Source organism: Oryctolagus cuniculus, chromosome 6 (assembly GCF_051225735.1).
Source record: "Oryctolagus cuniculus isolate XC-2025 breed Fujian yellow rabbit chromosome 6, ASM5122573v1, whole genome shotgun sequence".
Lineage (NCBI taxonomy): Eukaryota > Metazoa > Chordata > Mammalia > Lagomorpha > Leporidae > Oryctolagus > Oryctolagus cuniculus.
Window position 1 is genome coordinate 126,669,171 of NC_142872.1, and position 16,786 is coordinate 126,685,956.

Genomic DNA, 16,786 nt, shown 5'->3' on the forward strand with positions numbered 1-16,786 from the left:
TTCGCTTGATATTGAGTTACTAAGAGGAAGCGGGCTGGCACTGCAGCTCACTAGGCTAATCCTCCGCCTGCGGCGCCAACAACCCGGGTTCTAGTCCCAGTTGGGGCGCCGGTTCTGTCCCGGTTGCTCCTCTTCCAGGCCAGCTCTCTGCTGTGGCCCGGGAGTGCAGTGGAGGATGGCCCAAGTCCTTGGGCCCTGCACCCCATGGGAGACCAGGAGAAGCACCTGGCTCCTGGCTTCGGATCAGCGCAATGCACCGGCCGAAATGCGCCAGCCCTTGCGGCCACTTTGGGGGTGAACCAACGGAAAAAGGAAGACCTTTCTCTCTGTCTCTCGCTCTTTCGCTGTCTAACTCTGCCTGTCAAAATAAAAATAAAAGAGGACGCGATCTGGGAAGCCTGGCCTGCTCCCTCATTGCTCCTCTATTCTCCTCAGAGACGGGGAACCTGACCCTACTCTGAAGGGCTCTGCAGTGGGACACGCAGTGTGAGCTTTAGACCTGATAAAAGGAATGGCGAACATTTTTCTATAAGAAGAGCCTGGCCACACAGAAGACCAAATAGCATAGCCAAAATCCGAGCTCAAGTGATGATTTCACAGCTAGATTTACATTGCCAGGAGCACAGTAAGCAAGCAAACTACCCCCCTTTTCAAACCAAACTAAGGGAGAGAGAAAAGGTTTTACCAATAACTTCAAAATGTATAGACAGTTTGCAAAAGGTGGTCATCATGTTTGATCTTAAAGTGAGGACATAGCTTTCCTCTTGGGCGCTGTCCACTATCAGAGCATGCCTGTGACTGCAGATTGCTAGCTCAGGCCACCAAAGATTAGAGATGGACTGAGCACTCCCTTGGCCAACATTAAAGACTGCCTCTGTGGTCTACTTTACCAGAAACCAGGACGAAGTGGAGCACGCTAGGCAGCAGGATCAATGAAAGGATAGGTGGCAGGCCAATTAATGATAGCTTTACGCAGTGGTCTGCCATCAACGAGACCCAACAGGCCAGTCTGCCCCAAATGGCATTGGTTTTTGATGTGGAAAGCCAGGGCTTCAGATGGACACCGAAGTCCACTTTTGGAGAGTCCTGGCAGCTCTGCCAGCCAAGAGCTGGGTCACTGGAAACAGAACTTCCCTGGAGTCGAAGGACTCCCAGGTCAGAGCTGCAGGTCCTGTTGGCTCTAACCTGAAAAAGCCTTTCACTCTGCCCAGCTTCCAAAGTAACCAGAACTACGGAGGGGACGGCCAAGCAGGGTCAGTAACACTGCAGGCAGAACTGTAAGTTTCCTTTTAGAGATGCCACCTGCCTTCTGTTCAGGCCAGCTCTCCTCCCAGGTCAGCTAGGTAATGGAAGTCAACAGGTGCCCTCCCTCCCTTGTGAGGCCTCTTCCAGTACCTGGTGTGAGGAGATAGATAGGTCTGAGTCTCACACCTGGCCAGGCCTTAAAGCTCACTGATTATTATCAAGCCCCTCTTGTCAGTTTCTATTTGCCTCTCAATGGGAAAACTTTCTCATGGCTTGGACAGCATCTTCTTTCGGTTCTCTGACAGTGACTCTGTCCCTGTATTTAATCTGCTTGTTAGATCCGTTTTCTCCAGACCTGAAACAGTGAAGTTCTAGATGGCCTGCACACGACACCTTGGATGGAAGCCGTTTCTGCAAGCTGGCCCTGCGCCCCCTCGAGAGCCCACCTCCTGCTGGATCCTTCTTGATTGGCTTTCCCTACTCCGCCCATACTCAGCCTGAAGAAGCTGGAGCGGTCACTGTTGCGTACCCCTCCCAGAAGTCAGGTGTCGCTCCCCCTCTTCGTGGAGGAACGACACAGGACCCTGTGCTGTTCTTTTGTCTGCTCGGCCCTCCCCGGGTTTGCTGCTGGTTCTTCCCGGGTTGGCTACCGACCCTTCCACCTCCGTGGAAGGGCGGTGCCCCCTGCCACTTTCCCCACTTCCGCGGGGGAGCGGCACACCGCCGGCCGGCTCTCTCGGGGGCTGCACAGGTGTTCCTTCAGATGTTCCCCTTAGATGTTCCTGGTGCATGTTGTCTCTCTCCTCCTTTATAGTCCTCTTCCACCAATCCCAACTCTGCTACCAACACGCCGAGCATGCTGCTCTCCTCCAATCAGGAGCAGGATCAGCTCCTGCAGTTTGTCAAGTTGGTGAGAGGCAGTTGCGTAGAAGTTTATTCCTCCCCAGTGCCATATTGTGGGAGAGCAGATGCATAGAATAAGTCTTAATTCCAGTAACTTAGCCTAGTCTCAGTTGCTCTCCACAGTCAGGGTTCATTATTCTGGAGGAGCAGTCAGATGGGTTAATAGGCAGTCAGGTTGGTACCAGTGGGAATTGTGGGTGCAAAATCCTTGCTTCCCCCAGACTACCTTTAGCAAGGTCAGAAGTGCCTGCCTCCCTCCTTGGGAGCGTCCACTCTTATCACAAGAACAGCAAGGGAGTGGCGATTCCATCCCTCTGAGCTCACAGTTTACTGTGAAAACAAGTTACCAATGCCACCCCTTGGCAAACAAGATTGCAGATCAGCCTTTCCATGGCCTTGCCCTTGCCCTTGTCTTGTAACCGAACGTCAAGCTCATAGTCAAGGCTGCTTTTTTTTTTCCCCAAAAAAAATTGTGCTTAAAAACCCCAGTACCACCAGCCCCTTTGGGTGCTTCCTCTCTTGGAACCCCCCCCTCCAGGCCACACTGGCTGGAGGTCTCTGACTAAAATAAATCTTGTTTTTAAATACAAAGAAGAAAAAAAAGGGTGGGGGGGGAGTTGAGAGACTTAGGGCCATGAAGTTAGAGAGGCACTATGACGTAGTGGTTCGAAGGGTGACAGGAATCCACACCCAGCCTAGTGGGCCCAGTACGGGGCCTCGATGGGCAGAGGGGCCTGGCTCTGATCTGTCTCTGCTGTCAAATAAATAAATGAATCTTCAAAAAAATGTTTTTATTCTGTAGTTGATTGACTCCAAGGATGCACAAGCCCTAGATAGGTAGACTGGCTGTGTCACAATACTAGCTGACATTGAGACACTGTACGTGAAAACAGTCACTTAAGCTTCACACCCACCCGAAGTAGCTGTTGATATTATTATCATTTTACAGGGAGGGAAACTGAGGCACAGGACAGTTAAGAACGTTGCCCTGAATTGCAGAATTTGCAAGTGTTGGAGTGGGGAGAGGAAGGAAGCAGCCTGCCTCCAGGAAGTTGCTTTGTGAGGGTGTCTTGTGAGACCTGGACCATCACTTTACCAGCGTGCCTTTTCTGGATTTTTTAAACTCTTAATGGATTTTTAAATAAATAAATGTGCGTGCTGCTCAATTTCTGAATCAATGTATTATTATTATCATTATTATTATTGGCAAAGGTACCTTAATTTACTCTGTGCCTGGTCTGTGGTCAATAAAAGCTTAGCGTTCTTTCAATTTAGGAATACTCATCGAGTGCCTCTTAGGGACCAGGCCCCGCAGTGACACGGGTGCACGTGACGGCTTCAGTCCCCTAACCTTACAGAATCTGCGGCCTGGTTCACTGATGGGAAAAGAGGCAATTTCCTCATTGTGGCCCATCGTATTCTAGAACAGGGACATTACCAACTGCCTCGTGAGCCCCTGGGGTGTTATTTGCACGGGGCCACGCCTCTACTTCAGGTGTATCCTTTGATCCTTTGCTATTTAGGACCCATGGTCTTGTGGGGGTGTGGACCATGAGGCTCTGATTTGTTGAGCCTCTGGCATGGGCAGTGCAGAAGGGTCCAGTGTGGCTCCTAGTGGCGGGGGCTTGCCTGCACTGCAGCAGGCCATCCAGTGCCCCTGATGGTGACTTCTGGTCCCTCTTATAGCCCAGCTCTGAGTACCTCAGCTATGGGCCATATGAACAAAGGGACCTGAGAGCAAACTTGGAAACTTTTCCTGGTTGGTGGACAGGAGCCATAGGATGAGGAGGGAAGAGTTAAGTCTGCCCCTCCCACTAACCCCCTTCTATCTTTTTTCAACCACCAATGTCCTCCTCATTCCTTGAGGTGAACAGAAAAAGAGTTTGGGCAATGTATCTATCTTGATTTTACCTGTATTGGGCTGTGTTGAGTACCTTAAGATTCTTTGGAATTTGAAGAAATACACAGAATTTTAGGAAACCTTGGAGAGTTGCAAAATAGTACTAGAAATAGGTAGTTCTGAGATGGGCACGGTCCTGGGATGATTTTCTGTTCTGGAACAGCTAAACCCTGTGACTGTAGTTGATTGACTGGTGTCTACCAAACATGTGTGTCCACTTGGAACTTCAGAATATGACTTGATTGAAAAGTAGGGTGTGGATAGATATAATCAAAATGCAGTCCTACTGGATTAGGGCAGCCCTAAACCCGATGAGACTGTCAGGTGTCCTTATAGGACAGAGAGACAGACACACAGGAATCCACTGAGGAGAAAGCAACGTGGGGACGGAGGCAGAGATCCAAGGATTCGGCCACGAGCCAAGAAATGCCTGGGGCCAGGGTCTGGGAAGAGACAAGGGAGGAGTCCCATCCACTCAGTTTGTAGTGCTTTATTATGGCTGCCACAAGAAAAAAAACCGACACTGAACCTATGGTCAGCATCAGCCTCATGTCAGGATTGAGGTGGCTGGGCCGCCGGCCTTGCCCGTGTCTGTGAGAGGGCGAGAGCCGTGCAGAGGATGGAGATCTGGCTGACCGCAGGCGGCATGCACAGTGGGCCAGGTGGGCTCCATGCTGACGTTACAAATGGATATAATCCTGGCAACAACCTCATGAGCTCAGGCCCTTGCCACCTTTGTCTTACAAGAGATGGGAGTGAGGGGGAGGGAAGTGAAGTCACAGTATGTGAAGGGTCAGGATTCCAGTCCCCGCACACGGGCTCTGAATTCCTTGCTCCGAATCACTTGTCAAACAAAAGTGCTTCTTAGTCCCTTCTTTCAAACGGGAAGAAGTATAGAAAACCCAGGGGGAGGGGCTGGCGTTGTGGTGCAGCAGGTTAAGCCGCCGCCTATGATGCGGATGTCCCATATGGGCACTGGTTCAAGTCCAGGCTGCTCTTCTTCCAATCCAGCATCCTTGCTGATGCCCCAGGGAAAAGTAGCAGAAGATGGCCCAAGTGCCTGGGCCCCTGTCGCCTGGGAGTGAACGGAAGATCTTTCTTTCTCTCTCTCTCAGCCTTGCCACCCCCCATCCATCTCTCCTTCTCTCTCTGTAACTCTGCCTTTCAAATGAATACATTTTTAAAATTAAATTAAAAAAGAAAACAGGTGCCAGCGCTATGGCATAGTAGGTTAAGCCTCCTCCTGCAGCACCAGCATCCCACACGGACACCGGTTCTAGTCCTGGCTGCTCCACTTCCGATCCAGCTTCCTGCTAATGGCCTGGGAAAGCAGTAGTGGATGGCTCAAGTGCCTGGGCCCCTGCACCCACGTGGGAGATCCAGAAGACGCTCCTGCCTCCTGGCTTCAGATCGTTCCGTCCCTCTGAGGAGTGAACCAGAGAATGGAAGACCTCTCTCTTTTTTGCTCTCTGTAAATCTGCCTCTAAATAAATAAATAAATCCAGAGAGAGAGAGAGAACCAAGAGAGCCCACACTGGAGGGATGAGTCACAAAGCGGAATGACATCACTCTGTGGAAGTGAAGCTGTTGAGAATGACGTCATCGCAGAAGTGACCCGGGAGGGGCCCTGGGGATGCACTGCCCGGGAGCTTGGTTCCATGCAGGGGCCCCGTGCGGGCACAGCCTGGGTGTGGAAGGCTGCAGATGAAGATGAAATGGGGCTGACTGCCCCAGCCCCACCAGCCATCCAGGAAGACACAGACACGCAGCTCAGCCGGCTCCAGGACAGAGCGATCACCAGTGGCCCCCAACAGTGCACAGGAGGCCCGGTGACCCGGCCGATGCAGAGGGAGGTGGGAGGCAGGCAAGGCTTTCTGCGGGAGAGGATGATGGACAGGGATCCTCCCAGATCTCAACTGCTAGGAAAGCGAAGCTGTGAAAGCCGAGGAGGAATGAAGAAAGAAAAACACAGAACAGCAAAGGGCTTTTCATGCAAAAAGAACATAGAACGGGAGTCCTGGGATGCGCTCCCCAGAATCGGGGTGTCCTGGTGCAGGGAGTCTGGGTGACCTTAGCTGTGACAGTCCCTTCTTGGGTGTCGGCAGGGTGCCTTAGTGAGGCCTCTGCTGCAGAGAACCCTGGAGTCCGAGGTCCCATGTGTTCTTGCTGTGGGAAGCCAGGGTCCCCTGCAAGCTGTCCTCGTGCAGGAGATGCCTGGAGCCGACTAGGGCAGTGTGGAGGGGATAAACTGGGAAATATTAGGGGCACAGCAGAAGCTATGGATTAGTCACAAACAGCTCCTGTCCTCCAGAAACCAAAGGATAACTGGTTCAGGCACTGGCTACGCTGAACCGCTGTGTAGCCCCTTCCCTACCTATTGCCCCATCTGGCTGGTTACACTGGCTCCGCCTACGGTAGGTTTTCATTTCCTTTCTCGGGGATTCTCTCTTCATGGCCGATGGTCGCTCCTCACAGCTGATCATGGACGTGGCCCTTCTCTGTCCTGGGTGGCCACCAGGGGCCTGGAAAAACCGAACCAGGACAGTCCAAGAGCAAACATCCAACCGTTGCCTCCCACCCTGATGAAGCTTAAGCAGACAAAAAGACAACACATGGCTGCAACAGAGCAGGATCTTACACACACACACACACACACACACACACACTCACGGAAGCCACAGGACGCTTGGATTGCTCAAGCAAATAAATCTTTAAAAATAAAAAAAGTATTTTTGCCTTCTATGGAATTGCTACCTTTGTTCAGAAAAGCAAGATCTAGTCTTGTTACCTATACCCAAGATAGACAACCATCAGCTCTGTACAAACAGAGACAGAACTAAAACCACAAGCCGACATCTGGCCAGCACAGACCTTGTCTCTGAGCGCTGAACTACGGGGCAGCTTCGGAGAGGACCTGCTGCGGCCTTTGACACCCCAGCGAAAAGGACAATGATGCCCCTCCAGGCTGCCTCGTGTCCTGTAATTTTCGATCCTGCTCTGAAGCCCATACCTGAATCTAAACCCTGCTGAAGTTGACGCCTGTGCTGCCTCCACGGATGACTCAGCTTGAAACCCAGTTCTCGGCCAGCGCCACGGCTCACTAGGCTAATGCTCTGCCTGCGGCGCCGGCACCCTGGGTTCTAGTCCCAGTCAGGGTGCTGGATTCTGTCCCGGTTGCTCCTCTTCCAGGCCAGCTCTCTGCTGTGGCCCGGGAAAGCAGTGGAGGATGGCCCAAGTCCTTGGGCCCTGCACCCGCATGGGAGACCAGGAGAAGCACCTGGCTCCTGGCTTCAGATCAGCACGGCACGCCGGCCATATTGGCCATTTGGGGGGTGAACCAATGGCATCTTCCATACCACGGTCCAAGTGTACCCCACATCCCTGAGGGTCCAGAAAGTGACTCAGTCGAGTCCACAGCACATCCTGGCTGTGGGACTTCCCAGCTGTGCAACTTTGGGCAAGATGCTTCACCTCTCCGTGCCTCTGTTTCCTTATTGGCAAGATGGGTCTGGGAGCATCTATTCCCGAGGGCTGTTGTGAGGATTAAGTGAATTAACCCTGTCGGGTCCTCTGAGCAGCACCAGCACACACTAAGGTCGCCTACGTGTTAACCATTATTTTATTTCTCTCTCGACTCCTCTGCTCAGCTTTGGGGATCCACTCCCTGCCTCTCAGTAGGCTCCCAGCACACACGAAGCCAATCTGCATTCTGCAGGTAGATGAGAAAGACTGAATGAAGTTGCAGACTCTCTTCTGTTCCATGATGTAGATTCATGCACCTTCGCAGCCAGGCACTTTTCCAGGACCAGCCCCCAGCTCCTGGAAAGCAAGCTCAAGCCGGAGCCAGCATCCCAGCCTGGAGAATTCTAGGAGCCATCAGGGGCTCTGAACACAGCAGGTGTTATTCACCAGCCAGCAGCATTCACACCTAGGACTATTCGCGCCCTGATCACCGATAAAGCCGATAAAGCCGATAAAGCCGGGATCCCTGCAGGTGAGACCTGGGCATCAGCAGTTTGGAAAGCTCCCCAGGAGATTCCATCGTGCACGCAAGCTGAGCAGCACTGCCTGCGCCTAAACAAATGCCATGGGTGTGTGGCTGTTCCCATAGCAACAGTGCATCGCAGGTGGCACTGACGTGGATATTGGAAAACACGAGAGATGTTAATGTAACAAACTGACAAGGCTTGGGGAATGTTCCAGTCTGGAGGCCCTAAGGCACCAAAGCTGATGGCAGTCCCTTGCCCTGGCGCAGGACACGGGGTTTGGGGATCCCTGGACGGTCCTGCTCAGGCTCTGGAGTTTTACAGTTTGAGGGGAATGGTGACTTCCTCCTCACTACTAACACCCTCCCTGCTCTACAGACCCTCCCCCGTGAGTAAAAAGGGAAGGTAGGGCCAGGTGGCAGTCCGGAGCTGCACCTCACGCAGGGGCCCTGGCCTGGAGTCTTTGTGTGACTCCTGGAGGAGAACTGACACAGGGCTGGTAAGGAACCAGCCCTCCAGTGCGTGCTGCAGGAGGCGTGAGAAGCCAGGCCAGGAAGCATGGAAGCATGGGAGCCCCGAGGAGGCCACCAGGCAGGAAGGCCAGCGGTGTGTCCCTGGGGAACTTCCTTAACCTCGCTGTGCCACTTCCAATGGAACACAGGGATGGCAGTCCTGTGGTCTTATGTTTAAAATGCACGCTTTGGTAAGTTTTGTCACAAGAGTACCGCTGTGAAGCCAGCAGGGCAATACAGGCAGTGAACTTACCCACTGTCCCCAGAAGCCCCAGAAGGCACCTGCCGCCCCTTAGCAATCCCTCCCGCCTGCCTCTCTTTGCCTCCTCATACTCAGCAACCACTGATCTGTCTGCACTCTCAGGAGTTCTATGTCAATGGAATCAGTCTTTGAAAAGCAGGGGGAGGCCGGCGCCGCGGCTCACTAGGCTAATCCTCCGCCTTGCGGTGCCGGCACACAGGGTTCTAGTCCTGGTCGGGGCGCCGGATTCTGTCCCAGTTGCCCCTCTTCCAGCCCAGCTCTCTGCTGTGGCCTGAGAGTGCAGTGGAGGATGGCCCGAGTGCTTGGGCCCTGCACCCGCATGGGAGACCAGGAGGAAGTACCTGACTCCTGGCTTCAGATCCGTGCAGTGCACCAGCCTTAGTAGCCATTTGGGGGTGAACCAATGGAAGGAAGACCTTTCTCTCTGTCTATCTCTCTCACTGTCTAACTCTGCCAGTCAAAAAAAAAAAAAAAAACAGGCATGGGGAAATAAGTATAAGGAAAAAAACTATGCATGGATTTCAACTTTTTTGCATCATAATAAAGTTTTTAAAAAGATTTATTTATTTATTTGAAAGGCGGAGTTATATATAGAAAGAACGAGAGATGGGGAGACCATTATTCGCTGGATCACTTCCCAAATGGTCACAACAGCCAGAGCTGGGCCAGGCCAAAGCCAGGAGCCTGGAGCTCCTTCTAGATCTCCCACACGGGTGCAGGGCTAAGGACTTGGGCCATCTTTCACTGCTTTCCCAGGCCATAGCAGGGAGCTGGACCAGAAGTGGAGCAGCCAGGACTCAAACCAGCGCCCGTATGGGATGCTGGGGCTACAGACAGCCGCCTAACATGCTGCGCCACAGCACCGGCTCCAATTCCCAGGCTCTTAAGCACCTGCCACCCTCTCTCATCTCAGCTGCCGGCCAGAAGCTTGCGTCCCCCTGAGCACCCAGCCAGCTGTGCACCAAGTGGAGACCCTCCGGGCATGCGTTTGTTCAGTCTTAGAGACATCTATGCCAGCAACAGATAATCATAAATAGTTTACCCATTTAAAAAAACAAACTTTTGACTTTTGAAAATAACTCCATGAACATCAGCACCAGACACCTGTCACCGAGTCGTGCCTTTGCGTTGAGCGTTAAAGAGGTTAGAAATGGCGGCTAACGCCCCAGGCAGGCCTGTCCTGGGTGCCCAGGGCTTTGCCAGGACTGTTCTGAAACAGCCCGAGGGGCCCTTCCCTGCCACTCCACATCTCGTGCAAAGAAGATTCTACTTTGCTGGCAGCACCGAGAGCCCTGGGGGGCAGAGGAAGGGCACTTTCAGCCACGCCGGGCCCCTTTGGCACTACCCCGGTCCCTGGGCATGTCCCACCTGCTGGCCCTGTCTTACCATTCAGTTATCAGACTTTGACATGGGTTAAATAAACAAGAACCTGAGGCCACCAGCTTTTCCGCAACTCTAGCCAGGGCGGCGTCGGGGCAAGGGGTGGCTGGCAGCCCCGGCCAGGAGCTGGCACGAATACCGACAGGGTACCTACTGTGTGTCTGGTGCTGTTCACCACCCGGGGGTGCACAATGGGTGTGCCAGATAAGGCTGCTGCACTCCCACAGCCGCCCAGTAAGGAGCAACATGAGGGCAGCGGTGCCAGGGACACAGGTGCAGGCCCTGGGGGAAGCAGCTCTGGATCTGGGACAGGGAAGGCGCTCCCGGGGCCAGAGGCATTTAACCGAAGCCGGAAGCAGGAGCCTGGATTAGCTGACCCATGAGGCTGTGTGGGTGGTGAGTGGAGGCAGAAAAGCAGCAGGTGGGAGAAGGCCTCTCAGAGAACAGGTGCAGCGGTCCTTCTTGTGCTGTAGAAATAAGGAAAGAGCTGTGGAGAGAGAACCAAGCAAAGCAGGTGCACACACGACGAGGGGCGCCCAGGGCCGGAGGCCCTTTAGAGAAGCGGGAGCCTGGGGCTTTCATAGGCAATCTGACTCTCCTCTTGTCTATGTTGTCATCTAGTGTGGCAGCCCGGACTCGGGGTGTGGGGCCCTTGCTGGTTGCGCTGGGGGCCGACCGCCAGTCGGGGAGCAGTTGGGGGTCGGAGTGGTCAGGCTGCTCCAGCGATGGCTCCTGGAGCCTGGAAGCCGGCATGATTGGTCTCGCGGGCGTGCAATCCAGGAAAGTGGGCAAAATGAGGGAGGAGCAGGCAGAAGTGCGCCGTCTCTCGCGAGCACGCCTATCCCTGCCTATATGCCCCATAGCAAGAAGACCCGTGACCTTGAGCGGAAGAACAGGAGGCCTGTGTGTGTGTGTGTGTGTGTGTGTGTGAGCACTAGGGGCCCTGTGGGCCTCCTCGTGAGTCTTGTGTTGCTCCACACAGCCTACCTCGTAGAATCTTCCAGACAACACCATGGTATGGGGCCGCACGCCGGGCTCCAAGAAGGAAGCCGATGAGCTCAAGGACGTGCAGCCGGAACCCACAGCCATCGCCCTCTGTACACAGCATTTGACCATGTCCCCCACTTTACCCCTACCCATCCTCAAAACTGTGGCCGTTGGCAAGAAGCAGCAGCTGAGGCTCAGGAAGGGTTTGCTCAAGAAAAAAACCATCAGAGCCAAAGGCCAGCGTTCTCCAAAGCTCGCTCGCTCGCTCTCTGCCTCGCTCTGTGCCTCGCTCTCTGCCTCAGCAGTGGCTCCCAGGCTGAGCTGGGAGGAGGTGCTAAGGAGCTTTGAGAACACTAAAGGGTCTGGCCTCATCTACTCCTACCCCGGTGATCCACTCAGTGAGCCCTTGGGCAACCCACACAGCTCCAATCACAAAGTCGGGAGGTAGCTCCTGCTTCTCCAAAGTGGGAGACCCATGGTGGGGGCGGGCCTGAGCCGGGAAAGGAAGCAGCTGCTCAGCCAGGTACTGGGTGGTGTGGGGTGCGTGGGCTCAGCACAGGAAGTGGCTGCCAGGATGGGGATTTTAGGGTGAGGGCTGAATCCACTGTTGGTCCAGTCATGCACCCTTTAACCTGTATGCAACTCTGCCCTTGGTAACAATTTTAAAAGTAAAACGAGAGGGCTGGACTACATCACTTCTAAGGCCCCTCCCCCTCCATCATGCCGTGCTGTGCTGGAACTTCTGATTAAAATGCAAACCCAAGAGAGGTGTTGCCTTCGAGGCTAAGACTCTCAGAAGGACTGGTCAGCAAGCAAACACTCTGGAATTCAGTTCCCCATTCCTGAAAGGCGTTTAGCCGGACAGGCAAGGGCACAGGGACAGACACTGTGCTGAGCCCGCCTCTCTCCTCTTCTTGCCCAGCTGTCACTGCAGTCCTGGCCGCTGGTGGTTGTTATTGTCCCAAGTTTAAAGACCAGAGAGACTCACAGCTGATGAGGGTCAGAGCCTGGCTCTGAGTGTGGAAAGACCACAGCAACTTCTTGTGTTGACCTTTGATTAAAGTCCGCCCCCCTGAAGCATAGTCTGCAAATTTGATGCAAGGGGAAGAACTTAAAAGACCAATCAGGGGGCCAGTGCTGTGGCACAGTGGGTAAAGCCACCGCCTGCAGTGCTGGCATCCCATATGGTGCCGGTTCGAGTCCCAGCTGCTCCACTTCCAATCCAGCTCTCTGCTGTGGCCTGGGAAAACAACAGAAGATGGCCCAAGGGCTTGGGTCCCTGCACCCATGTGGGAAACCCGGATGAAATTCTTGGCTCCTGGCTTCAGCCTGGCACAGCCCCAGCCGTTGTGGCCATTCAGGGAGTGAACCAGCAGATGGAGGACCTCTCTCTCTGCCTCTCCTCTGTCTGTAACTCTGCCTCTCAAATAAATAAATCTTAAAAAAAAAGAAAAAAGAATACACCCTAGACGTGGCGAGCAGAAAGGGGAGATGGACTTTAACAGCACAGGGGTACTTAAGGGACTGATGGGCAGGTGCTGGCTGGGTCTTGAGAAGGGGCGGGTCTTAGAATGGGGAAGTTTCTGGGACTCTCTGCTTCTCTGTTCTCTCTGCATCTGCTAACCAGCATCCTCCAGTTCCCTACATCTCCTGGCACAGTGCAGCCGCCTGACAGCTCCCTCACCCCACCCAGCTTTCACCTGGCCCATGTGAGTTCCAGGTGAGTGATTCAGTCTGCGGGGGCCCTGGCTCGATGTTCCTGGGGAAGAGCTCTGCACAGAGAACACGGCCATGCGTGTTTGCGTGTGCACACGCGCGTGTAGAGCAGTTTTGACTTACACGGACATAACACTCTGAAGCTTACTTCCTCTTCCTAGTCCTACTTTGCAGAATTAAAAAATGCACCAGTGATACTAATCATTCGATCCCAGTTCTAGGAGGTCTTTGGTTTGGACTAGGTCCAACTGGCCGAACCAAAGTGAGATCACTGGTGCTGATGCCCCCGTGCCTGACCGGGCAGGCAGGCGGGAGAGCAGGAGGGACCGGCCCAACCCCTGGCCAAGCCTGTGGCAGCTGGCACAATAGGGGAGCTCCCTCTGCTTTCACTTATACAAGGAAAGTAACTTGGGGACGACGGCCAGGCCACTTTCTGTTCTGTTCTGCTTTTCTCAGCCTTTTCTGTCTATAAAACCAACCTCCTCTGCGTGACTCCTTGAAACACTCACTCTGTTTAAGGAATGGGCTCTTGCTTGGTTCTGGAATTACAAATAAGAGCTAGGGGGCCGGTGCTGTGGTACTGTGGGTTAAAGCCCTGTCCTGAAGCGCTGGCATCCCATATGGGCGCCGGTTCTAGTCCCAGCTGCTCCTCTTCCGATCACACTCTCTGCTACGGCCTGGGGAAGCAGTAGAAGATGGCCCAGGTCCTTGGGCCCCTGCACCTGCGCCGGAGACCCGGAGGAAGCTCCTGGCTCCTGGCTTCGGATTGGCGCAGCTCCAGCCGTTGCAACCATCTGGGGAGTGAACCAGCGGATGGAAGACCTCTCTGTCTCTACCTCTCTCTGTAACTCTGTCTTTCAAATAAATAAAATAAATCTTTAAAGAAAAGAAAAGAGCTATTGTAGGCATTTGGGGAGTGAATCAGCATGTGGAAGATCTCTATCTGACTGTCCCCGTCTTTCTCTCTCTGCCTTTCAAACAAGAAAAATTAACAATTTTTTAACTTTATTTTTGTAATTTTGTCTTTTTTAAAGTGGTTTTTCCTTTTTTTTTTTTTTGAAATGTTTATTTATTTGAAAGGTAGTGCAACAGAGAGAGAGAGAGAGCGAGATCTTGCATCCGCTGCTTCACTCCCCCAAATGGTTGTAACATCCAGGCCTGGGCCAGCCTGAAGCCAGGGACCAAGAACTCCACCCAGCTCTCCCACGCGGGTGGCAGGTGCCCAGTCACTTGGGCCATCTTCTGCCTGCTGCCTTCCCGGATGCATTAGCAGGAAGCTGAATCGGAAGTGGGGCAGCCGGGACTCAAACCAGCTCTCTGATATGGGATGCTGGCATCTCAAGCGGTGGCCCAACCTGTCATGCCACAAGGCTAACCCTGACATTTTGTCTTTTGATATAACAAAGTAACGATATAGAAGAGAAAGGGTTAAATTACACACACACACACACGCACACACACACGCACACACACAAACACATATATAACTGACTTTTGAAGTTGTGCTAGTCTTATTTTTTTTGTTGTCACTTATGTCAGACACTAAACTCAAACAAAAACAAAATGTAACATCTGCGCCGAATAGGCACTACCGATACTGTCTGACTTCAGGGGCTCACAGATCCAGAACCTCAGGAAATATCTTGGTTCCATCTATCGATGGCAGCCTCCATCCGGCTGGGAAAGATGTCCACAAGGAACTCCAGTCAGGGGGTGGTTCCGGCACTTAATCCCAAAGCAGTGCGTCTCCATGTGGGGAAAGGCTTGTCAGTAGCGCCCCCTAGGGAGCATCTTGAAAATGTGTAGGCATGATTTTGATTGTCAAGTCCTAGGTAGGGAGCTACTGCTTGCAGGCGAGCTGCAAAGCATGGGGCGATCCCTCACACACAGAACCTTCCTGTTCCCCACGAAGGTCTCATGTCCCGTGGGACATTTATTTACAATGAACCGAGTCTAGACTTAACCCCATTTTATAAAAGGGTACTTCAAAAAGTTCAAGGAAAATGGCGCTAAAAGGTCGGTTTATTCTGGTACAAGAGATGTTTGACATGTATACATAGTTTTTTTTTCCCTACTGTACATGTCCCATAAGACCTCTTGGATATAAACAAAGGCTGTCTTGCAGTTTTACTAGAGCCTGAATGGTACCGTGTGTAAAGGGAGGGAACGTTGTATTTTACTTAGCTTTCAATCTTATCCAAGCACTGGTCCCCGTTTCACTGCTTTGGAAGTCATGTCGCCAATGTTAGCATCTCGTGGCGCTGGAGGTGTCCTACTGCTCACCTGCCCACGCCCTCCATCTACCGCGGCCACACCCACGGTGATTCCCTGGTCGTGACTTCTAGTGTGGGCTCCCCTGTGCATTCACATAGCGAGGGGCTGTATTTGATTACAAACTGTTCTTATAGCTAGCTTTGCATTTTATTATTTTATTTGTTTTTATTTCTCTTGTGGGTTATAATTGGTACACCATTTTGAATGGCATGTGCGTTACCTGTGAATTCCCTTTCAGTATATTAAAGGATTAGTAATGAGGCTGGTGCTATGGTGTAGCGGGCTAGGCCTCCCCCTGTAGCACCGGCATCCCATACGGGTGCCAGTTCATGTCCCGGCTGCTCCTCTTCTGATCCAGCTCTCTGCTATGGCCTGGGAAAGCAGTGGAAGATGGCCCAAGTCCTTGGGCCCCTGCACTCTCCTGGCTCCTGGCCCTTCTTGGGCTGGCTGGCTAGTTGGGCCCCTCCTTGGGGTGTGGGAAGGGAGGGAAGCAGAGGAAGTAAGACCCCAAGATACACACAGAGCCCCCTCCCCACCACAGAGGCCTGATGGGGAGGTGGGCATGTTAGCTTACAGAGAGCAGAGGGGAATGGGTGGGCCAAAGCTCTGATTGCACAGAAAACCCCACAGGCACGTGACTTAGAAACCTAAGCAATGCAAGTGTTGGGGAGATACCCCTGGGCCCCAGCCCCAAAACAAAACAAACCCAGAGCGCCCGACCGCAGAGAAACAGGAAGTTACCATCGACACGCCAGAAACAGCGCGGGGGAAGCCACGATCCCCTCCAAACACCGTGGAGGCGGCACCGCCAGCACAGCTTCCTGCGTCGAAGCCGCCAGTGCTGCAGCTCTGCCCTGCCCACGCGCGGTGGGAGACAACCGCGTGCGCCCGACTGGCTGCACTGCCAGGCTCCCGGCCCAATCTGGAATCGGTCCCTGGGAAACAGTAGCAAAGCACTGCCTCTGGGAACCACTGCCTGCGCGGAAGCAGCTATTGGTAACACATAAGGGCACTCGAGGGAATTGCATCCGCTCGCCTGTAAGAGCCACGTAGTGCTCTTCGCAATTCCGAGCCCATCTGGACTTTCCGCTTTGTGGGCTGCAGCATATATATATGGATGGATAGATAGATAGATAGATAGATAGATAGATAGATAGATAGACAGACAGATTTTATATATATATATATATATACACACACACACACTTTTTCTTGGTTGGGTTTTGCATGTACTGGAGAGTGAGCAGTAGAGCTTGGAACATTGATCTTCTAATTTGCAGATGGAGGGGCTACAACATGGTTAGTACTTCATTGTCCTTTATTCGATAACCAGCATAGCCCATGGCCTGGCACAGCACATTGGGAGACAAAGGCTTGAGCCCCACTGACTGAGATGCTGAGCGGCCCGGTGGGCTCTCGCCCCTGGCCCCTCCACCTGTCAGCCCTGCTCTCTTCTCCCGGGCCTGCCAAGCACATCCCACCTCTGGTCCTTGTCTGTTGCTTCCCTTCCATCCCCAGACCTTCATGAAGCTCTGTGTTTGCCACCTCCTCAGGAAAGCCCTCTCTGACTACCCCAGCTAAAATAACCCCTCCCCATTTCCCTCCCAGCCCCTTTTCTCAT